Genomic DNA, 24,462 nt, shown 5'->3' on the forward strand with positions numbered 1-24,462 from the left:
TGTAACGTTAGAACTCTTCTGAGTTCTAACCTGAGGCTGCTTCTGCCAAGTCTTTGTCCCACTTTTCATTTCAAAGCCACTTCTTTGTACCAGAAATCTGTGCTATTTGTCTTCACGCTTTTTCCCCCCACCCCTTATCTAGGCAGCCATCCTTTAATAACAAGGGGCGGCTAATAATGAGAGAGGGTGGAGTGTCTAATGGACTGCAGGGGTCTAATGGACTGCAGGAAGGAGGATAAACAACTTTGCAGATGACACATGGCTCCCATTAGAATTTGGACAGCCTAATCACATTTACTAATTGCCCTATTGGACTGCATGTAATTCGCTAGGTAAGAAAGGAGGGATTCATAAAAAGATCCACTTTTTTAAAAAAAAAAAAAAAAACAACTCCCACAAACCACTACTGTAATGAACGTTGGATACATCATGTTCTGTTAGGTCTGTTCCCCCAAACTGCATGCTTTCCCAAAAGGATGAGCACATGGAAACAAATAATGGATTCAAGAAGTATCAATGGATAACAAATTCAGTTCTCGCTCTGTAGGAAAGGATGATGGTGTCGAATCCACTTTGGCATTGTCCAGGAAAATCTATGAAATGGCAATCAATAGTGCTCGCCTATAAAAAATTCAAAATCGAAACAGATGGTGCTAAATCTGAATAACAAAGCTGCAGAGCAGAACTGCTGGAAAATGGGCTCCTTGTTGCTTTGAGCTATGTAGTTTCTCTTTTTAATCTTTGTATACCAGATTACTTCGGGAAACCCACAACCAGGACACAAGAAGGACAGGCCAATCCTGCACATGCTTTCCTTCAAAGTAAGACCCTCTGAAGTTCAACACAACTGCAGCCACGAATGCAACTATACTTTGACCTAGGGACATGGTTGGCGCTGTGGTCTAAACCACTGAGCCTCTTGGGCTTGCCAATCAGAAAGTTGGCAATTCAAAACTCTGCAACAGGATGAGCTCCTGTTGCTCTGTCCCAGGTCTTGCCAACATAGCAGTTTGAAAGCACACCAGTGCAAGTAGATAAATAGGTACTGCTCCAGCGGGAAGGTAAACAGCGTTTCCATACGCTCTGGTTTCTGACACGGTGTTCCATTGCGCCAGAAGTGGTTTAGTCATTCTGGCCACATGACCCAGAAAGCTGTCCATGGACAAACACCACCTCCCTCAGTCTGAAAGCGAGATGACTGGACTTAACCATCCAGGGGTCTTTTACCTTTACCTTTTTATACCTTGACCTAAAAAAAAAAACAACCTCACAATTGCTTACACAACAGTCCAAAGGCTGTTATCTACTGATTTGCACCTGATCCACTGTTAAATCACTCCTGGAGGATGCAGTCAGATAACGCTACATGGGGAGTGTAAGATGTAAAAACTGGGGCAAGAGGAATAGGTTAGGATCTGCTAAGTGATATTTGAATGGGGTGGGGAATGTTTTAAATAAGAACATGAGGAAAACCCTGTTGGATCCAGCCAAAGGCTCATCTAGTTCTAGCTTTCTGTTCTCACCTTGGAATAGATCGCTTTAACTTCGATTATTACTCTTCTGTAATAATTCTCTGATTCTGAACTTTCTTGGTCTCTCACCTAGCTACTGTACTAAATCTCCCTGGTACAACTTTATATCTCACCCCATCATATGCCATGATAACTCTGAGTTATAAAGCCCCGACATATATTCTGTTTATATGTGTGCATTTGCTCGGTATGTATAGACAAGGACACACACTAAAAGTGCACCAGTGTGGGAGAAAAAATGTATTAGCGCAATTATGATTGTGGGGGCATTAAAACAATTGAGGGGGTGGCGGCTATGAAGTGCTTGCAACAAACAAGATAAAATGCAAAATAATAAAGGAGAATAATAAAATCAGAGACAAATGGTGAGATAAAACAACAGCACAAAGCATGAAAACAGTCGGTTGTAGTAAAAGTGGTCATAAAAAAAATTCCTTAGGAAGAAATGGCACTATTTCAAAGCTAGTGAGAGGGCATTTCAGCCCCCTAGGGCACTCAGTAAATGACCTCAGAGTGGCCTTTCTGGAGCTGAGGAACCTCAAAGAGAGTCTGTGAATGTGAGACAACCTACATGTTCAGTGGCGTAGCGTGGGGGGTGCAGGGGGGGCGGGCCGCACCGGGCGCAACATCTGGGGTTAGGGCAAATCCATGGGTTAGGGGGCGCAAATCCACGGGTTAGGGGGCGCAAATTACTTGCCTTGCCCCGGGTGCTGACAACCCACGCTACGCCACTGTACATGTTGCTATACAGCAAGGGATCCAATGTAATAATTGTGGGCTGGACTGAGGCAACGGGTTTTTATCACTTTACATATGTCAATCAGTTTACCCCTGACAGGGCATCAATGTTACCATCAGCTGTTTTATTATCATTCATCATTTTCATCATTTTTAATTTGTAGACCGCCTTTCTATCTTACAATACTCAAGGGGGTTTACAAGCTGAAGAAACAAAAATTGTACATCTTACAACAATCTAACGCAATACAAAAATGTGATAATAAAACATAACTTTAAAATAGGCAACCTCCATCAAAAAAGGAACATTCAACAACCATTAGAATAGTGTAAAATAATAATATCAACATATAAAAGTTAAACAGAAATCCACTCAACAGTTACAATAATATCTAAACTATAATCAATAAAACACGGCAAGCCACAGTACATAAAACAATACAATACACATTGAGAAGCAGAGTGTTAAGTTGTGGGTGAACATATCAGATGACACAGCGATTCTTCAAACAGCTCTTGTTTATTCACAGGCCAGAACAGAACTGAACTGAAGGGTTCAGCCAGCCTGCTTATATAGAGCTCAGTTACAACGCAACAGTAACCATTTTCTGTAACTATCCAATCACTGAACGTCACTTTCAATCCCTTATTTGCATATGTGGACCTGAACTATATACAGTATCCCCCTGCTGGCCCAGGGTGAGAACTTCAGTACATAACACAGAGGGTGGGGCAAGGCAGGTGGAAGGAGGCCTTGCCTGATGGAGTCTCTCCCCTCACAGTCAACTGTTAATTATGTACCGTATTTTCCCATGCATAAGACGCCCCCATGTATAAGACAACCCCTATTTTTTTTTAACCCAAAATTTAGAAATTAAGTTGTTTAGTTTTGGGGTGGGGGTGAGGTCACTTCCGCCAATTCCTCACCTACCTGCCCACCACTGCCAATCGCTTGCCACAGCCACTGCCGATCGCACACCTTGCCACAGTTCCCAATTGTCTGCCCGCTCGCAGCCACTAACAGACGACCCGCCCACTTGTTGCAGCCGCCAATCGCCTGCCTGCCTTGCCACAGCCACCAATCACCCGCCCTATCGCCGCTGCCAATCTCCTGCTTGCTGCTGCCATTAATCGCACCTCCCCCCCCCTGCAGTCACTAGCCGCGTATAAGACAACACCCCATTTTTGCCTTTAGAAAAGCAAAAAAGCATCGTCTTATACACGGAAAAATACGGTAATTATCTTTGCCTGCATTTCTCTGCATTCCATTTCCCTCTGACCTTGCAGTTTACAACCCCCCTTCTCCTGCCACCAACCCCCCCCCCAAAAAAAAAACATGCACACCTGTAACTCAGCATAACACCAAAGCTGATAAACCGAACTGCCAAAAGCTTACGGCACAATAAATTTGCTCGTCTTTAAAATGCCACAAGGTTCTGCTGTTGTTGCTCTTTGCTGCAAAAGGCTAACAGAGCTACCCATCAAGAAATTTCTTTAAAAGGGAGGTTCTGATCAGCCTCCCAAATACCTGGAAGTAAATCCTTTCAAACTCAATAGGACTTCATTCAGAGTAGACATGCATGTCCAGAATGTTGCCCTAAAGACTAGCTTTGCAGCTGAACTATACCGAATTCAGTGGCACCTGTCTCCTTTCCTGCAATGCTTGGCACACCAGGAAGATGTTTTGTAATGTATCAGGTCCAAGCTAGCTCTGACATTTGTACGAGAATTTGGCTAAGTAATAGCAAGGCTGTATATATAAACTGCCTTTTCATCCTGGGGGCCTTGGAGACCCAGTGTTTTCGGCAGATATGAATGGATCAGCTGTAGCTTTCTGAACAACTTAAGGGAGATTTGTACTGTCGAGTCCCAGAGAAACCATTATTTTATCATTTTGTCAAAGAACATCTGCTTTTCCTCGTGCAAAAAACCCCCCACGTGAGATTAAAGGCTGGCGTTCCACCAGCTCAACTCGTGCCACCAATTTGGCTGTTAGTGTACTTACTCCAGAGAAGCCTTATATTCTCCAGTGGAATTGTAGAAAGGCATCCCGAGAATAACTTACCCTGTAGTAAGCCTGCTTAGTGTGGCTGCCTTATTTTAATTTCTGCTTCATGAACCACAGTACAATTTTATGCACGCCTGCTCAGAAATTAGACCCACTGCCATCAATGGGAGTTACTAATGCACAGGACATGTATTTGGGTCATATGTGTGCAATTTAATGGAGAAATATACTGGAGAAAGCACCTGATCCCAAAGGAAAGGGCAGTAATGTGCAAAAGAGAAAAGCGTTCTGAATGTCTCCAGCCAAGAACAATATGTGAGAAAGGAATTTTCCACGGGAAAAAATGAAACCCTATGACATGTTAATTGCTACTTTGACTGCCTTCCAACTTGGAAAGCCGCCTCAAGAACAATCCAATGGTGGAAGGAGATGAGAGAAACAATGGACAAATACAGGACAGTCGGGATGCATCTTCATAAAAGTCAAGTTCACTTAGTTGCTAAATTGACTTTGTGGAAACTCAAATTTAATTTATTTATTTATTTAAAAAAGATGGTACTATGGAAAAACTGGATGGAAGCAGGTATACTGACTTCGAACCAACTGGTAGATGAGGCAGATGAATTTTACATGTACAGTCATACCTTGGATCCCAAACGCCTTGTGTTTTGGCTCCCGAACGCTGCAAACCCAGAAGTGAGTGTTCCGGTTTGTGAACTTTCTATGGAACCCGAACAGCTTCTGCAGCTTCCGATTGGCTGCAGGAGCTTCATGCAGCCAATCCAAAGCCGTGCCTTGGTTTCTGAATGTTTTGGAAGTAGAATGGACTTCCGGAATGGATTCTGTTCAACTTCCGAGGTATGACTGTAGACTGCCTTAAGAGATAAATATCATCTATCGAATGCAGCCCAGTTTGCAGTTGCAACATTTACTTTGTTCGGATTGGCAGCTTTTACAGCTTCTGAGATATCAGAGATATTGGAACAATTGGTCAAATCTTTTGAAACTAAAAAGCCTATGATTACTTGTTATAGATATCTGGTATCAACGAATCAATTCAATTTGCAGATTTTAAGAAATGAGTGGAACAAAGAATTGGAGGTTCCTTTGTCAACTAGACAGTGGAAAAGTGTTTTAGCTTCTGTAACAAAGGCATCTGTGGATCTGAAACTATGACCTCTACAACAGAAAATAATATTTCAAATTTACTGGATTCCATTATGTTTATATAGAAAAGGACTGTCTAAGACAGCATATGGTTGGAGATATAATGAGGATAATGCTTCTTTGAAAGTTTTTTGAAATACATGTTTTTACAATGTCCTTCGCTTAATAATTTTTGGGAGAAAGTATTGGATTCTGTTAACACGACTGTGCAGAAAGAGTTAAACATTTCAGAGGAAAATATTCTTTAGAATTACATACATACAATATGGAATCTGACAAATGGATAACATAAATGGATCCTTCATGCCTTTACTATGGTCAAAAGACTGATATTGATGCACTAGAAAGATAAATCTGTGGTCCTCTTCAATCAATGGATTGAGGTTATGACAACAATTGAAGCTTATGAACGGATTGCTTATGGGTGTAGACTTTGTACAGACAAGTTAAGCGATACTTGGAATGCATTCATAAAAAATATAGCAGGTTATAAATAATCATATATGTATTTCGATAATAATAACGTTTTATATACCTATATACAGTGGTACCTCTGGTTGCGAACGGGATCCGTTCCGGAGGCCCATTCACAACATGAAAAGAGCGCAACCCACAGCGGTGCGTCTGTGCATGTGCAGGTTGCGATTCTAGGCATGCGTTTTGACGTCATTTTGAGCTTCTGCGCATGCGCGAGCAGCGAAACCCAGAAGTAACCCTTTCCGGTACTTCCAGGTCGCCGCAGGACGTAACCCGAAATAACGTAACATGAAGCAAACGTAACATGAGATATGACTGTACTAGACAAGCACATATGGAATTTTGCATACATAGTGATATAATATACTTTTTTACTTCATTATATTTTATTGGTTATTCACTTTTTATTTCCATTTTATTTTGTTCAATTGAAATATTGTTTCTCTCTCTATATATATACATTTTATATACCTATATACAGTGGAACCTCTGGTTACGAACTTAATTCTTTCTGGAGGTCCGTTCTTAACCTGAAACCGTTCTTAACCTGAGGTACCACTTTAGCTAATGGGGCCTCCCGCTGCCACCGCACGATTTCTGTTCTCATTCTGAGGTAAAGTTCTTAACCCAAGGTACTATTTCTGGGTTAGCGGAGTCTGGAACCCAAAGTGTTTGTAACCCGAGGTGTTTGTAACCCGAGGCACCACTGTACATAATTCACTTAGATACTGAGGACTGAGGGACCAATTTCCCTAGACCAGGGCTGGGAAATCTGTGGTCACCTTTGGCCATTTTGTCTGCAACATGGCATTTAGCAGGAGTGCCATCTTGGCCCCACGACCGTGAGTGCTCAAGGCCGTGGGTGCCATGCAGCATGCATGGCCCTGGCATCAAAATTTGTGGGTGCCCGGCCCCTTCCTGGGGAATTTTGTGGGTGCTCAGGCACCCAGGGCCCCAGGTTGGCACCTATGGCATCTAGCCACAATGACGTTCTTCTACCCATGCTGTTCTCAAGCAATGTGCGCGTCCGAATGCCAGTTGCTGGAAATCATGTGGATCTAAGCAGTGTCAGAACCTGCATTCGTCCGAGCGACTCCTCCGGTTGAGCCTTCCTTCTCTCCTCTGATGATAATTAACGACCTGAGCCTCTGATAAGGCTCCAATCACATTCCCATTCAGCAGAGTTTCAAAGCAGCAGGAGTGATGAGATTTATGAGCTACATCACTAAGAGTTTTATTTCTAGCTACGCAGACAGAAAAGAAACATCCTCTCTCTGTGAAAGCAGAGAGCAACTGAACAACAAAGGAACAGGAAACCAGTAACGTCACATCCGTCTTCCGTGAGACTTCCAACAGTCTGGAATGTCTCTGGAATGCAAAAAAGAGTCTTGTGACTCCAAGGGCACTGCACAGTGGCAAACAGAAACTAACAATCAGGACTAGGACTGAACAGCACCCAATTATTATCCCCCTCCCCAATGCATTGTGGGTGGGCAAGGAGGCACAATTTCACCTTCCTTGCATGCGCTAAAACTCCAACCAAACGCTAAATGAGCAAAAGAACCGTGATGTTGCAGTGCTCGAGATGCAAGTATGAATCAGCCTAGAGAACCTCCCCTCCCCTCATTCTGACAAAAGAAAAACAGTCTCCCTAAAGTATTGTCCGGATGCAAATACAGCATCAGATCATCTTCTTGGATCTGATTGCTGGAGATAACAGCAGGAGCTAGAAAATAATAAGTACAGTCACACAAGCAAGGAAAAGGCAACCAGTTCGTCTTTGGGGCTGTTGTTGTTGTTTTAATTAAGGAAGCCCAACTCTGTAGAAGAATCACATTAACCCCCTGCTGATATCCTCAGAAGAGACGGAAGACAAACAAAAATTCAGAACATAAGAAATGAAAGTCGAAAGATGCAACAGAGGCGAGACAATGGGCTTTTACGGGCTTGGAGCGTGCAGTATCTGTATGGAATATCGTGGAGCTCATTTGTCCGCTGAAGACTTCTGCCAGACTCAAAGCTTGTGCATGCAGCAAAAGATTCAACTATGGAACTCGCTTCTGCAGGAGGCCACCAACTTGGAAGGCTTAAAAAGAGGACTGGAAAAATTTGTGTAGGATAAAGATAACAATGGCTACTAGTCAGGAAGGCTCTGCAAAGTTGGAGACAGCAATGCTGGAAACCGCAGAAGGGGAGAGTGATTCTGTGTTCGAGTCCTGCTTGTGTTTTCCCATAGGCATCTGGTTGGCCACTGTGAGGAAAGGAGGCTGAAGTAGATGGGCCATGGGTCTGATCCTGCAGTCTCCCCATATGTCTTTGCACATCCCCTGTAAGAGATGCCCTATTACTAACTTTGTATTTTAAGTGAGTTTTTCCCCCTGATACTATGGTTAATGGGACGCGGGTGGCACTGTGGGTTAAACCACAGAGCCTAGGGCTTGCAGATCAGAAGGTCGGCGGTTCGAATCCCCGCAACGGGGTGAGCTCCCGTTGCTCGGTCCCTGCTCCTGCCAACCTAGCAGATCGAAAGCACATCAAAGTGCAAGTAGACAAATTGGTACCGCTCCAGCAGGAAGGTAAACAGTGTTTCCATGCACTGCTCCAGTTCGCCAGAAGCAGCTTAGTCATGCTGGCCACATGACCCAGAAAAACTGTCTGCGGACAAACACCAGCTCCCTCTGCCAGTAAAGCGAGTTGAGCACCACAACCCCAGAGTCATTCGCCACTGGTCAGGGGTCCCTTTACCTTTTTACTATGGTTAATCTTAACTGATTTCATGATGTATGTTGTATCCCTATTGTACACAGTTTAGAAACTACAGCATTAAGCAATATATAAATTCAAAGAAATGAATACACACCCAGTCAAGTTGAGATGAGAAAGTGGATTGCTCTACTTCTGACACAGGCGACAGAATACCATTTTTGAATTCTCCCTGGGTTGTTGTTTTTTAAAATAAACCCCCAAAACTCCCTACACGCATAAAGGTAGCACATCAGTGGGGAAAACAGAGCTGAACTTGCTTCCTCCTCTTCTACTTGCCAGGAGCTACTGTTCATCTGTTTTTTGGGGTTGTTTTTTCAAATCAGAGGAGCATTCAAAAACAGGATTTCCCCCACCTGTAGTCTGAAGTGGAACTGTCCGTCCTACTGTTTGTTTATTTACCATCATTTTCAGCCTAATTTAGAGGGGAATTTTGGGGAAGGAGTGAAGAGTTTCACGTTGGCAAATGCCGTAGGCTACTAAGTCTCCAGCATTGAAGTTGGTTGAATAATATATGTTAGATTTGGAAGGGCTAACAAAGGGCAGTTCAGGGATCTCTGGGGAGACTGATACGAGCCCTGGGCAATATTACTCGACAGCTCTGGCTTATAACTTTCCCTTGTGAAAGCAGCCCATGAAATTGAAGTGCTCACTGCACTGGAAAACATCTTATTGCTTTTTTCCACCTGTGTGAAGGTCCCTAATTGAAGGCCCGCTTTGCTAGGCCAATGCCCAGAAATAGAATCTATTTTCAATGCTAGATGCAGCATTCCGTAGAACAAGGCTTCTGACAATGACAGGATACTGGAGTGCAAAAAGGCTGTGCCTCTTATAACAATAGGGACGCAGGTGGTGCTGTGGGTTAAACCACAGAGCCTAGGACTTGCCGATCAGAATGTTGGCAGTTCAAATCCCCACAACGGGTGAGCTCCCGTTGCTTGGTCCCTGCTCCTGCCAACCTAGCAGTTCAAAAGCACATTAAAGTGCAAGTAGATAAATAGGTACTGCTCCAGCAGGAAGGTAAATGGCGTTTCCGTGCACTGCTCTGGTTTGCCAGAAGCGGCTTAGTCATGCTGGCCACATGACCCGGAAGCTGTACGCCGGCTCCCTTGGCCAGTAAAGCGAGATGAGCGCCGGAACCCCAGAGTTGGCCACGACTGGACCTAATGGTCAGGGGTCCCTTTACCTTTACCTTATAACAATGCAAGATGGCTGCTGATCTGTTGTAACTCGGAACTGCTTTTGAAATTTGTGATGCAATAATAAGACAAAGGACCCCTGGACAGTTAAGTCCAGTCAGAGGCGACTATGCAGTTGTGGTGCTCATCTCGCTTTCAGGCCAAGGGAGCTGGCGTTTGTCCACAGACAGCTTTCTGGGTCATGTGGCCAGCATGACTAAACTGCTTCTGGTGCAACAGGACACCGTGACAAGTGCCAGAGTGCACAGAAATGCCACTTGCCTTCCCACCGCAGCGATACCTCTTTATCTACTTGCACTGGTGTGCTTTCGAAGTGCTAGGTTGGCAGGAGCTGGGATGGAGCAACAGGAGCTTACTCTATTGTGTATCAATAATTATATATATATATATATATATATATATATATATATATATATATATATAATTATCGAGAAACGCCCAGCAACATTTCAAAACTCTTGCTGTAGCATGGAAAAGTTTGGAACGAAAAGATAGACTGGAGCAGAGGCTTGCTGAATCCTTGACTGAAAGATCAATAAATCCAAGCCAGCTCAGCTCTGATGGCAGTAATGCTCCTGCGACACATCAGGCACATCAGGGAATCTCTCCAACAACGTAACTTGCCACAAAGGGCTGCCTCAAACCAACAGTAGCAGAGAGACTGGGAAAGCCAGCTGATTGGCCAGCAGCCAGCCAGCAGGAGCTCAAATGATATGTCAATGCCAATAATAATTTGGCTTTCCAGATACTTTGATGCTCTTAGATTTCAGCCAATGTATCATCTTCTAAGAACATAAGATGAGAAGAGCTTGGCCAGGCCACCCCCAAAAGTCCTCCTGGTATATACTGTTTCCAAGAGTGGTCTGAAGCTCAACATCAAAAAAAACTAAGATCATGGCCACTGGTCCCATCACCTCCTGGCAAATAGAAGGGGAAGAAATGGAGGCAGTGAGAGATTTTACTTTCTTGGGCTCTGTGATCACTTCAGATGGTGACAGCAGTCACGAAATTAAAAGACGCTTGCTTCTTGGGAGGAAAGCAATGGCAAACCAAGACAGCATCTTAAAAAGCAGAGACATCACCTTGCCAACAAAGGTCAGTATAGTTAAAGCTATGGTTTTCCCAGTAGTGATGTATGGAAGTGAGAGCTAGACCATAAAGAAGGCTGATCACCAAAAAATTGATGCTTTTGAATTCTGGTGCTGGAGGAGACTCTTGAGAGTCCCATGGACTGCAAGAAGATCAAACCTCTCCATTCTTAAGGAAATCAGCCCTGAGTGCTCACTGGAAGGACAGATCCTGAAGCTGAGGCTCCAAGACTTTGGCTACCTCATGAGAAGAGAAGACTCCCTGGAAAAGACCCTGATGTTGGGAAAGATTGAGGGCACAAGGAGAAGGGGACGACAGAGGATGAGATGGTTGGACAGTGTTCTCGAAGCTACCAGCATGAGTTTGACCAAACTGCGAGAGGCAGTGGAAGACAGGAGTGCCTGGCGTGCTCTGGTCATCATGGATCACTGCCTTGCCATGGCGAAGGGGCTTGAATAACTCAGAGAAGCTATGAACTATGCCGAGCAGGGCACCCAAGATGGACAGGTCATAGTGGAGAGTTTTGACCAAACGTGATCCACCTGGAGCAAGAACTGGCAAGCCACTCTAGTATCCCTGCCAAGAAAATTCCATGGACAAAGACTTCACCAGCATACTGGAGTCTAACTTTCACACAACAATGGCACACGGTCCTGGAAAGATGGTTGAAGGTGAGGGGGCAGCAGTTTGCAAAGAATGTGTTTCCTGGTCAAGAAGGAGGTGGGGAAGGACCTGTTAAATATAATTGTGCCACTGGTTATAGCAACTGGCCTCCGCAGAAGCAAAGAGAAGAAAATTAAAACCAGGAAATTGCAGGTTGCGCATCACGAACTAGATAGGTCATGGATGGTCTCTATCATTAGAAAGTTTTTTTTAAAAAGAAAAATAAGTTAGACTAAGACTTTCAGAGGGAAGAACAGGAAGGAACCATCAAGCCTAGATGACAAGATGTAATTAAGAGCGCATTGCTGTCTTTCTCCCCAGTTCCTGCGGTGACGTCATCCCTCTCCTTGAATCACTCTTCTCCAAACTGGTGCCCTCAAGATGATTTGAGCCACAACTCCCATTACCGCTAGCCGGCAGAGCTGTGCAGCCACCAGAACATCTGGAAGGCATCAGGTTGGGGAATCCCCTGCATAAGCTCATGCAATAGTCGGTTCCTGTATTGCCTGCACATTATGGATGCTGCTGATAATTGCCTCTGTGTCCCTCTAGTAATGTTCACAACAGGAAACATGGACAGGCCTGCAACTGAGAAGCGTCCAATATGCAGACAGGGACACAGGCATGCACAGAGTGCTCCCCCACCTGTGTGGGAATCCTGGACAATCAGGGATCCTGACTGGCAGAGCAGTGGTTTCTCCTCAGTGCTGAACATGCACATTGTGAGCACATCTTGAAAGTATAAGAAGATCAGGCCAGTGGCCCATCTAGTCCAGCACCTTGTTCCCGCAGTGGCCAACCAGATAGGAAGCCTGAAAGCACAAGGGCACTATCCTCTCCTCCTCTCCTGTGGTTTCTAGCAGCTGGTCTTCAGAAGCATTACTGTCTCCCGCTGTGCGGGCAGCCCTCATGAGTAGTAGTCACTGGGAGCCTTGTCCTCCACTGGTTTCATCATCTTCCAAAGAAGGCATGTCCAACAGGTTGGTTGTGATCTACTGGTTGATTGTGGGGCGTCCCTGGTCGATCCTGGTTGATCGTGTGATCCTGGTTGATACCCCTCCATAAAAGCTCAACAACTTTGTTTTTAATTTTTATTGGAAATTTTATTTACAACATTACATAAACCCCCCACCCATCCCCAAAACAGAAATACAATAAGCATAACATACAACAATACAAACAACCAGATAAAAGACTTCCTTTATCCTGTATCTGGCCTCCTTATTTACTTCTTATAAGCTGCTTCCTTTATGAATAATTGTTAAGATTTTTCTAATTATAACTTAAATATCCACAAAGTCTCCTGCAGACATTAATCAAAACAAGTCCAGGTGTGTATTTTAGGGCACTGTTTTGTGAAGTATTCTCTGCATTTCCCCCATGCTTTTTGAAACTCTTATCTAGTGTGATCTCTAACTGCCTCTGTTAATCTAGCCAGTTCAGTATACTCTTTGTATACTGATTCAATATGCAAACACAGTTTGTCTTGCCATTCCTTTTTTGTTGGCACAATTTCTTTTTTCCAGTTTTTAGCAATTAAGCTCAACAACTTTGGTCAATCCAATGGGTAGATCACTGGCAGTTTTTTCATAGTGGGAGTAGATCGCAGTCTCTTGGGAGTTGGATATCCCTATTCTAAAGCCATCTAGGTTGTTGAGCATTGCTGTCTCCTCTGGGAGTGAGCTGCATAGTTTAAGTAAAGGTACCCCTGCCCGTACGGGCCAGTCGTGTCCAACTCTAGGGTTGTGCGCTCATCTCACTTAAGAGGCCGGGAGCCGGCGCCATCCGAAGACACTTCCGGGTCACGTGGCCAGCGTGACGAAGCTGCAGCTGGCGAGCCAGCACCAGCGCCACACACGGAAACGCCGTTTACCTTCCTGCTATATAGAGGTACCTATTTATCTACTTGCACTTAAGGGTGCTTTCGAACTGCTAGGTGGGCAGGAGCTGGGACCGAGAAAAGGGAGCTCACCTCACCGCAGGGATTCGAACTGCCGACCTTATGATCAGCAAGTCCTAGGCGCTGAAGTTTTACCCTCAGCGCCACCCGCGTCCCAAATAGTTTAAGTACAAACTGATTAAAGAAGAACATTCCTTCATCTGTCCTGAATCTTCATCCCATAAATGTTCGTAGCAGGGTGGGGAGGTTGTCCAGCTGTCTTACCAAAGGCAAGGTGGTTCTTTTAAATAATAATAATAATACTACTAATAATAAATTTTATTTATACCCCGCCCTCCCCTGCCAGACCCAGGCTCAGGGCAGCTAACACCAATAAAATTTGAGAAAAACATAATAAGAAAGAAAAAACAATTTAAAATACAGGTTAAAATGCCATTTAAAATGCAGCCTCGTTTTAAAAGTCAAAACCATAAGGGGAAGGAAACATAAGGGTCAGACTGAGTCCAAACCAAAGGCCAGGTGGAACAGCTCTGTCTTGCAGGCCCTGTGGAAAGATGTCAAGTCCCGCAGGGCCCTTGTCTCTTGTGACAGAGCGTTCCACCTTGTTGGGGCCAGTACTGAAAAGGCCCTGGCCCTAACCACCTTGTGACTTGGGACCTCCAAAATGTTGTCATTTGTGGACCATAAGGTCCTCTGCGGGGCATACCAGGAGAGGCGGTTCCGTAGGTATGTGGGTCCTAGGCCACATAGAGCTTTAAAGGTCAAAACCAGCACCTTAAACCTGACCCTGTACTCCACCGGGAGCCAGTGCAGCTAGTAAAGCGCTGGATGAATGTGATCCCACAGCAAGGACCTTGTAAGGAGCCTCGCCGCGGCATTCTGCACCCGCTGGAGTTTCTGGGTCAGCTTCAAGGGCAGCCCTGCGTAGAACAAGTTACAATAATCAAGCCTGGAGGTGACCGTCGCACGGATCACTGTGGCCAGATCAGGGTGAGAAAGGTAAGGTTCAGAAGCAATAAAAAATATACAAATGGGTGAGAAGATTACAGGTTTTGTTCCAAAACAGCAGGCAATGCGTACATACCAAGCAAGCACTTCAATCTGCCACTTGGAAGCCCTCAAGAAGCGGCAAAGCGACTCCCCCAGTAGCCTCAGTTTGCACGGCCCTGTGGCTGATCAGTCTGTGCACAAACTTCAAAGAAACTCTGCCCAAACCGTCCGATTTTACAGATAGCCTGTGTGGCTTCCAAGACTGGCTACGTGCAGATCATCCATTAGGCACCCCCTCCTAATGCCTCACTTTCCCAAAACAATGTCCAACATCAAAGAAGGTAGCCAGCATTATCCTCCACAGCTGATTAAGGCAGCTGTGTGGGGTCTTCACCTCCTCCCAATGTTCTCAGGACATTGAAGGCTGTTCTCACACCATCCAAAAACTTAGCAAGAGCATGTGAGGGGGAAGGAACAGAGGCAGGAAGGGTAACCATGTCAGATCATTAACTCCTCGATACAGCTTTTGGTCTTCCGGGTGCATTTCCCATACACGGGATTGTTGCACTGTAGGGCAAAAGATCCCCTCCAGATGGCAATAATTGAGGCTTTTTTTTCAGCCAGAACTTACTGAAACTCAGTTCCAGCCCCTCTCAGGTGGATGCCATTGCCATTATAAGAGAACATGGGAGGTGTTCATGGTGAGTTCTGACATCTCTTTTTCTTGAAAAATCACTGGCAATAATACAGCAGCACTGGGAAGCATCACGGAATGACTAATGAAGCAGGATGATCCAGTATAAACCCACCACTTAAGCACTATTATTGCATCAATTCATAGAATCATAGAACTCTAGAGTTGGAAGGGACCACAAGGGTCATCTAGTCCAACCCCCCTGAATGTTCGACGTTTTATTACATTTTTATATCATCCAGAAGCCTCCCAGAGTGGCTGGGGAAACCCAGACAGATGGACGGGCTATAAATAATAAAATTATTATTGTTATTAATGCATGAATCTTTTGCCCTATGTGGGGCTCGAACCCATGACAAGGAGATTAAGAATCTCATGTTCTACCAAGCTGAGCTGCAATAATATTCAGTTGTTGCAGAACACACACACACACACACACACACACACAGGAAGTGTCTGGTGGGCCCCTAAATGTTTCCAGGGTTCACGGATTGTTGACTGCTATGACGGAAACATAAAACTGGGGAGGAGGGATGGAGCGGAGCCCCTGGAACCCTGAACTGCAGGGCTCCACGCTGCAACAAAATGTTGCAAGTTTTTATACCCCGAAAAACTCCAGTGACAGCACAGCACTCAGCTATCGTGTGCCTGGCTGCCAAGTCCCCAGGAGCAGATTAGGTAATCGCCCTCCTCAATATTTCATTAGCTGTAAATTTCTACTATTCCCTCTTGGTGTATTGAAATGTGCTGGCAATTGCAGTTTTGATATTATACCAGGGAAGAAAAAAAAGGTTGACCCGTTAAGTAAGCCATTTAGAGTATTTTATTACAAATCCCATAAAATGGGCTGGCAGAGGGGAGGGAGAGAGAAATGTCCGCCCAGGAAAGACTCTCAGAGACTTTAAATCTCCGACATGGAGCCATCTTTGAAATGCGCCCCTTTAAGAGACAAAGAGATAAAACAAGAGTTTAAATCAGATGCTGATATGTATCTGCAGGTTCAAAATGTAGCAATGGAACGGCCGCAAGGAAACATTGGAGAACGGGGTAACCTTCTAACACCACAGTAGTGAGATGCACCCTCAGTTGCCCCCAGCATTCTGTGAAGCCCAGAGGTCAACAAGCATGGTTGGCCTCATTTAGTTGCATATCTTCCCTTTTTTAAATGAACAATCATGTTCTTGGTCTTGTCCCTTCAATCCGCCGGAGCCTGTCTTGCATTCAGAGGAAGAGTCCCTAACTCACCGAGGGTTTGAGACCCATCGGCTACCCACACCTGGTGTCAGGCTTCGGGGAATAGGATCCCTCCTTTGGTGGCAGTAAATAAGCAGATCAGAAGAAAGGAACATTCTTACCAGTTAAAAGTAAAGGTACCCCCTGACCGTTAGGTCCAGTCACGGATGACTCTGGGGTTGCACGCTCATCTCACTCTATAGGCCGAGGGAGCCAGCGTACAGCTTCCGGGTCATGTGGCCAGCATGACTAAGCTGCTTCTGGTGAACCAGAGCGGCGCACGGAAACACCATTTACCTTCCCACCGGAATGGTACCTATTTATCTACTTGCACTTTGACGTGCTTTCGAACTGCTAGGTTGGCAGGAGCTGGGACCAAACAACAGGAGCTCACCCCATCGCGGGGATTCGAACCGCCGACCTTGTGACCGGCAAGTCCTAGGCTCTGTGGTTTAGACCACAGGGCCACCCGCGTCCCTTACCAGTTAGTTTCTTTAATAATCACAGCCACAGATAAAGGAATGCATATCTCTCTGGAAATGGCATTGCTCCCAGTACATGTTCATCCCCTCCGTCCCCAATTCATCTATATTCTAGTCCAGGGACGTCCAACTCCCAAGAGGCTGCATCTACTCACAGTGTAAAAAAACTAGCAGTGATCTACCCATTGTCGTTGGATGGATCAAAGTTGTTGGACTTTTTCTGGGAAGCCAAAGTTGTTCAGCTTTTTTTAGGAAGCAAATGAATGAAGGAAATGGAATATATGAATGAATGAATGAATGAATGAAAGAAACTGAATGAGCGTTGTGATAGACACAGAACATAATCAAAAGCTGATTATATAAAACACAGTTTAGGGTCCTGAATCCGCAGTCAAACAGTGGACCTTAATCTGATGGTCAACTTTTTGGCTAGGAACCAAAAGTTGCTGAGCTTTTTTGGGGGAAAGGCAAAGTTGTTCAGCTTTCCTTAGGAAGCCAGAGTGGTTGAACTTTTTTTTTATGAAACAGTAGTTGTTGAGCTTTTTTATTCTTTTTTGTTTTACTTTTTATTTTGGGGGGGAAGGAGATCCCTGAGAGACCAGAGATCTACCAGGAACACTCTGCGATCTACCAGTAGATCGTGATCTACCTGTTGGATGTGCCTGATCTAGTCTTAGGCGAAGGGGGTCAGGAATGCTGTCCAAGGACACTGAATGTGCTAGCTGTCCGTCTCCTGGTGTTCCCTCTTCTAGCTGTTCTCACCCAGTATTTCCCAGCTTTTGCCCTCTAGACTATGCCCCTCTGCAAACCACTGTTCTAAATCAATGCTGTCCTCCTGCCCTTGGGAAGGTTCAGGAAAAGGAGGGGTGGCTCCCACCATTCCTCCTCAGTCCAGCCCCTGACACCTGGTTTAGCCAGCCAGTCAAAGCTGTTTCCCAGGTGTAGCCACTGCCACATTCTGACAGCGTATCTAGGAGCCACAGGTGAGAGCCAAGTGCAGGGTGGGGACCAAAGGCTTCAATTAAGATGGTCGAGTACGTGGAGTTGGCAAAGCTGACGGGGAAGATCCGGAATCGGTGTGATGAACTGTTTCAAAAGGACTGGAGCAAATTTATATTCTATTTGAAAGAAAATTGTAAACAGTTGAAAACGTTTGTAGGTTTGAGTTGAAATGTTTGGTTGAAAATAAGGAGCTGATTTACATATATGAAGGTGAATGCTAAAAGACAGATAGATATAAGGTAAAAAAGTGGTAATAGAAATGTGAAGAAATTGGTAAAGTTGTGTGGAAGGTTGATGCTTTATGTAAGCAATGTCTTAAGTTATGGATTTATATGGAAATGTAATAATATATGGAAAACCTAATAAAAATCATGTATTTTTTAAAAAAACAACAACATAAGAACATAAGAAGAACCATTTGATTCAGCACCCTGTTTTTGCTGCAGCCAACCAGACACCCTTGGGAAGTCTACAGGCAGGACCTGAGAGCAACGGGACTCTCATCTCCTGGGATTCCTAGCAACCGGTAATTTGGAAACATAATGTCTCAAAGAGTGGCAGCAGAACATTTTGTGGTGTTCGTACGGAGCCCCCGGTCGTCTCACAGACTATTGACCCTTACATCACTAATCCGCTGCCACCAACCAGGTCCTCCCCGGTAAATCACTTTAATCTCAGTCAGGTTCTCATGTTAACAAAGAAGAATGTAGTTTATTGCAGACACAAACAAACTTTAACCGTATTCCAAACCATAGCTGTCAACTTTTCCCTTTTCTTGCGAGGAATCCTATTCGAAATAAGGGAATTTCCCTTCCCTTAAAAAAAGGGAAAACGTTGACAGCTATGTTCCAAACGTTGTTACTCTTTACCTTCTTAGTCTTATTGTATCCTGTCTCTATCTCTTCTACCTCCCCTCACACTCAAACCCACTGCACTAACTGTCTCTCTATTTGCAACTGCCTGCCAATTGCTTTTCCAACTGCCTTTCCCAACCAACTAACCACACTCAAACCTCGGGCTAAGCCCTTTTATAAACAGTTGGGCTCCGCCTCCCGCTTTCCTATTGGTCTACATTTTAACCCTTTCTCTCTCCCCTGTACAGACATTTTCAAACGAATGGGCAAACACTACAATAGCCATCATGGCAAGTAGGCACTGGTCGCCTTATCTTCCACAAATGTATCTAATCCCCTTTCAAAGCCATTGAAGTTGGTAGCCATCATCATTATTCTTGCATTGCAGGGGGTTGGACTAGATGACCCATGGGGTCCCTTCCAACTCTGTGATTCTGTGATCTTTTGTGGGAAAGAATTGCACCACTTTACAAAATGCTGTGTGAAAAAGCACTTTCTTTTCTCTGCCCTCAATCTTCCAGCATTCAGCTCTGCTGGATGCTCCCAAGTTTTAGTGTTGTGTGTGTGTGTGTGTGTGTGTGAGTGAGAGAGAGAGAGAGAAAGAGAGAGAAGAAGAAGAAGAGGAGGAGGAGGAGGAGGAGGAGGAGGAGGAGGAGGAGGAGGAGTAGTAGTTTGGATTTGATATCCCGCCTTTCACTCCCTTTAAGGAGTCTCAACGCGGCTAACATTCTCCTTTCCCTTCCTCCCCCACAACAAACACTCTGTGAGGTGAGTGGGGCTGAGAGACTTCAGAGAAGTGTGACTAGCCCAAGGTCACCCAGCAGCTGCATGTGGAGGAGCGGGGAAGCGAACGCGGTTCACCAGATTACGAGACTACCGCTCTTAACCACTACACAACACTGGTGAGAGAGAGAGAAGCAAAATTTTTATACACTTCTGCTTCCTCTTCCTCAGATTCTAAACATACTTACTAGAAAGCAGCCTCCCTCAATCTCCATGTGATTTGCTTCTGAGTAAAATATGCTCAGGGTTGCATTCCTTTTTTAAAAAATTATCTTTATTTACACATTAAAAATTGCACATAATAAAACACATTGTTCTGTTATGAAAGAAAAAACTACACAAAAAGAAAATAGAAAAGAAAAAAGGAAGAAAGGGAAAGTAGAAAATAGAAGAAAAAATAGAAAGTTAAAAGAAAAATCTTATCAAAGACAGTTTTTTAAGAAATATGAACCATCATTATAAACATATATTTCCAGTAAGAAGTCCTTTTATCTTCACCTTATTGATTTCTCCTCACTACTCTTACTTTCTTATCTATGCCTAATCTCTGGTTTTACTCCCTGATTTATTTAATGACTTCCTTCTACCTCTATGTGGTTCCTAATTTCTCATATCTTAAAACTTCGGCATCCAGAATGAAGAAATTTGTATTGCGTTCCAAGTTACCAGCACGCGTGCAGAACTGAAACTCACTCTTCAAAGTTCAGCCGTCACGGCAAGGCTGAGTGTGCCTGTCCTTATCTGGAGTTGCCAGCTGGCAACTAGGACTAGGACTGGATCCAGGCCATCATTTTTCCTGTACAACCCAAGCGCTTGACATTGTGCCAAGTGTCTGATATCCAAAGGTCAGCAAGAAGCATCTGTTCCTACAGAGCCACCAATCTCTTCTTCGCCCCCCCAAAAGTGTAAGTTGCAGAAACCGCTAGAAATCTCTTCCCCAGACAGAAACATTCCTCCTCCTTCTCTTCTTCTTCTTCTTTGCTTGTTCCTGAGCCAAGACATTCTGCCTGTGTGACGTCGTGTCTAGCACCTGGGACAGCCAGGCAGCACTTGCCTGTGTTGCTGAATTCATTTGCCACCTGAACGGCAAAGTACCCTTGCGAGCACAAAGGAAGCTTGCCAAAAACCTCCCATCTGTCAGGGCACCGGTTAGAAATAAAATGTTCTGCTTGTTCCAGCTTCACCTACACCAGTAGGATTGTGTTGGCATCACTTATACATCTTTGGATTTTCCCCAGGGCAGTTTATATCTCATGAGGCTTTGGGGATCACATTGTGTAAGTATGATGGAGAATATCAGCTTTAATTGAGAGCAAAAACAAAACCCAGACAACAAGGGTGGAATCTAACCAAGGCAAGGGGTTGCCATATTTCAAAAAGTGAAAATCCAGACACAAAAGTTGCTGGGCTTTTTGTGTGTGCAAAATCTCAAAGAAAATATTAGTTTTTGAGCTATTTTTAATGAAATTCATCAAAATCTACATTGTCCCGGACATTCCAGCAATTTCCCCCTGGGAAATTCCCCTATTTGGCTTAAGAGGGCCAAATACTGGCTATGTCCAGGAAGTTCGGGACGTATAGCAACCCTAATTAAGTCTCTTCTTCCATCACTGAAAGTATTTCCCCTTCTGCAATGAAACATTCTCCCACTCTCATACCCTGGGTGCAGTTCCTTGCTCTTATGGGACATGGTAGTTGAATACCACCTTCAGCTTTCAAACCCTTATCGGAAGTGCTTTTTTCCCCTAGAAAAATAGGGGCTGATACTCACCATGAAGTTGTTACAGTAAGTGTCACACTTTTTAACAACAACAAAAAGAGGTGCCAGTACTGCGTACCCTTGAGTAAAAGGTAAAGGGATCCCTGACAATTAAGTCCAGTCGTAAACGACTCTGGGGTTGCGGCGCGCATCTCGCTTTACAGGCTGAGGGAGCTGGCGTTTGTCCGCTTCTGCAGACAGTTTTTCCAGGTCATGTGGCCAGCATGACTAAGCCACTTCTGGTGAAACCAGAGCAACGCATGGAAGCGCCGTTTACCTTCCCGCCGGAGCAGTGCCTATTTATCTACTTGCACTGTGTGCTTTCGAACTGCTAGGTTGGCAGGAGCAGGGACCCAACAATGGGAGCTCACCCTGTTGAAGGAATTCGAACTGCCGACCTTTTGATCGGCAAGTTCAAGCGGCACAGTGGTTTAACCCACAGCGCCACCCATGTAAAAAAAAGCACTGCTTGTTGGGCAATGCCTAGTTAAACAGTAAAGCAGAAATGAAGGTTACAGCAACAGGACTCTTTCATTTCTCTGTGCAACATCTTACACTTAGACCAAAGGAGGAACAAAGCTGTATTGCTATGGGCACTTACTCGGAAGTAAACAAAATTGAACACTGTTGGGTAGATTATAAATTAACACAGTTCGGATTGTGCTGCAGATTGTGCAAAACAAGCAAACTAGCATAAACTTGCTTGCTTTGCATGACCTGGGCTGAGTCCACTTGCCAGCTCCTGGCTCAAATGTGTTGTTTCAAAACCGGGTTTTTGGCTATGTGCTCTTTGCAGTATATGCTACAATGAGTTATGCAGCTGCTTGTTTAACAAACAAGAGTTTCCTATAAACCACACCGTGTCCTTCTGTACCCACAGAGCATGAGGGTCAGCAATTCATGGACGCAATTCAATGCACAAGAAGTTGGTATAAAGCATGCCTCTGTAAATTAAGCTGGCATAAAGCTACACCAGATCCAAACCCATTCAGTAGTGGGGTGGCTGCTCTGCCTAAGCCCACGGCTGGATTGTTCAGCCAGCTGAGCCCCAGCTGTACAAATTACCCTGGCATATATTCGACTAAGCCAGGGTTGGAGAGCCAACAGCATCCTAAACTGCCAACAACTGTTGCCATAGGATTGCCCATTTAGGCAGCTGTTCGCACGTATGATAAATATGGCTAGTTCCTTTTACTGTTTGCCTCCAAAACGATGCACTGGGCTTCTACAGACGAGTTTGTTTGCCCAGATCAAACTTGCAGATCAAGAAGAACAGAAACTGGGCTTCTGATTGTACATTTGCACACCTTTGCTGATCCTTCAAAAAAAAAGAGTTTCCTTTCGAGCCAGCCAAAGCTTCATAATGCTCCATCAGGTCACTGTGTGAGCCAGACTGGGCAGAGGCCTCCAAGAACATCTGCTCCCCAAGAGAGAGAGAGATGATTCACTACTCTATAATGACTTGGCGTTTTATGCCTCTCAGATTTATGTGGTCAATAGATCTAAAAAGTGTTAGCCATGTTCCCATAAAATCCTTGACTTATTTCTTACAAGGCTCCCCGCCGCCACCCCAACGCCGTTCCGCAGGTCAGCATATTGCTTTGATGCCCTGGTTTTGGCAACCCAGGAAAGACGAGCCCTAAAAACTGATTTGCAGGTGGCAAACTGGGGGCTTCTCTCTTTTACAGAATGGGTGGGTGTTTCTCAAAGTTAGACAAAGGCAGGCACTTATCAATTGGCAAACACAACTTTTTAAGTTGAAAAATGAATCTTCTCCCCTCTCATTTTTTGTGCCCACCGTGGCTGTACGAGAGCACAGAATATGGGACATCGTGCTCAACTTTGCTTCCTCCCTGACAATCTAAGCCTTCTTTTTTTAAAAGGAGAGAGAGCAGGTTTCTAGTCCTTATGGATACAAAGCTAGGATTAAAGTTTCCAAAGTAAGAATCAGTAGAGCTCAGTCTGCAAAATTCAGAATTCTGTTGTTCTTGGCAGAGAATTTCAACTTTGAGAGGTGGGGTGAGACACATACTGTACCATATTTTTAGTTTAGTTTAGCACTCCGTACTGCATGAAATCTAGCACATGCTATTCAATTACACTCTCCACTAAAATGAAGATGGATTATCCCAAGAACTCAGAAAAGGCAGTGGTTGAGTGAGACAGACAGGACCGCCCCACCCCCAGACTGTCACTATTTTGCAGGAGAGATCCAAGCATGTACTGAGAATTTCGGTGGATGACAGTTTTCTGCCTCCCTAGAGCAACAAATCCACTTTTTAAAATAAAAAAATGAACTTTTTGCAGTTAGGAAAGTGATGGGGAAATGCACAGAAAAGTGTGTGATTAATAAATATTAGAATTATAGGGTTGGAAGGGACCCTGAGGGTCATCTAGTCCAACCCCCCTGCAATGCAGGAATCTCAACTAAAGCATCCCAGACAGATGGCCATCCAACCTCTGCTGAAAAACCTCCAAGGAAGGAGAGTCCACAACCTTCTGGAGGAGTCCACTGTCGAACAGCTCATACTGTCAGAAATTTTTTCCTGGAGTTTAGCTGGAATCTCCATTGGTTCAAGTCCTACTGCCCCAACCTGAAGAGCAGGAAAAAACAATCTTGATCCATCTTCCATGTGACAGCCCTTGAGATATTTGAAGAAGGCTGTGGCGTTTGCCCTTCTAGGTGTGTGACAGCATACTGGGTTCATAAGGAAAGGGTTAACTGATTGTAAAATGACTAACCAATGGGAACCCAAGGGGGCAGAGTTAACTGTGTATAAGGTTTAAGCACAGAGGGTTTTTTGGAGGAGTTAGGGTGGTTGAGAAGACAGTCTGGAGTTAGAAGAGACAGAGAGGATAAGTCTGTGGGTTGGGCTAGTCTGATGTGAGACAATTTGTTAAGAGGGTAAGCCAAACAGTTGATATAATCAGTCAGAAGGTATTAGGAAGGTATAGGTTGGTAAAGAAACTAAAGTTAAGATACTGACAGGAATATTATCTGAGAAACCATAAACTTGTTAATGGTTATAAAATAAACTTGTTTATTTGGATCACTTTTAACAACTGTCTGGACTCAGTGTTTTACCCGAGAGTAATGGGTTGGTGGCAGCGGAGAAGCAAGCACAGTGG

At 44.5% G+C, this 24,462-nt stretch overlaps 2 protein-coding genes across 3 annotated transcripts in view; both read right to left on the minus strand.

Annotated features, from left to right (window-relative positions):
• KCNQ3 (potassium voltage-gated channel subfamily Q member 3) overlaps positions 1 to 24,462 on the minus strand; it is a 146,994-nt gene that overhangs the window by 48,982 nt on the left and 73,550 nt on the right. The gene's annotated exons all lie outside the window — the stretch shown is intronic.
• Positions 1,210 to 24,462, minus strand: part of TMEM71 (transmembrane protein 71) — a 188,200-nt gene continuing 164,947 nt past the window's right edge. The window contains exon 9 of the transcript XR_014549966.1: positions 1,210 to 1,227. The gene's annotated coding sequence lies outside the window, so the exon portion shown is untranslated. The remainder of the gene's footprint in view (positions 1,228 to 24,462) is intronic.

Source organism: Podarcis filfolensis (assembly GCF_964270895.1).
Source record: "Podarcis filfolensis genome assembly, chromosome: 7".
Lineage (NCBI taxonomy): Eukaryota > Metazoa > Chordata > Lepidosauria > Squamata > Lacertidae > Podarcis > Podarcis filfolensis.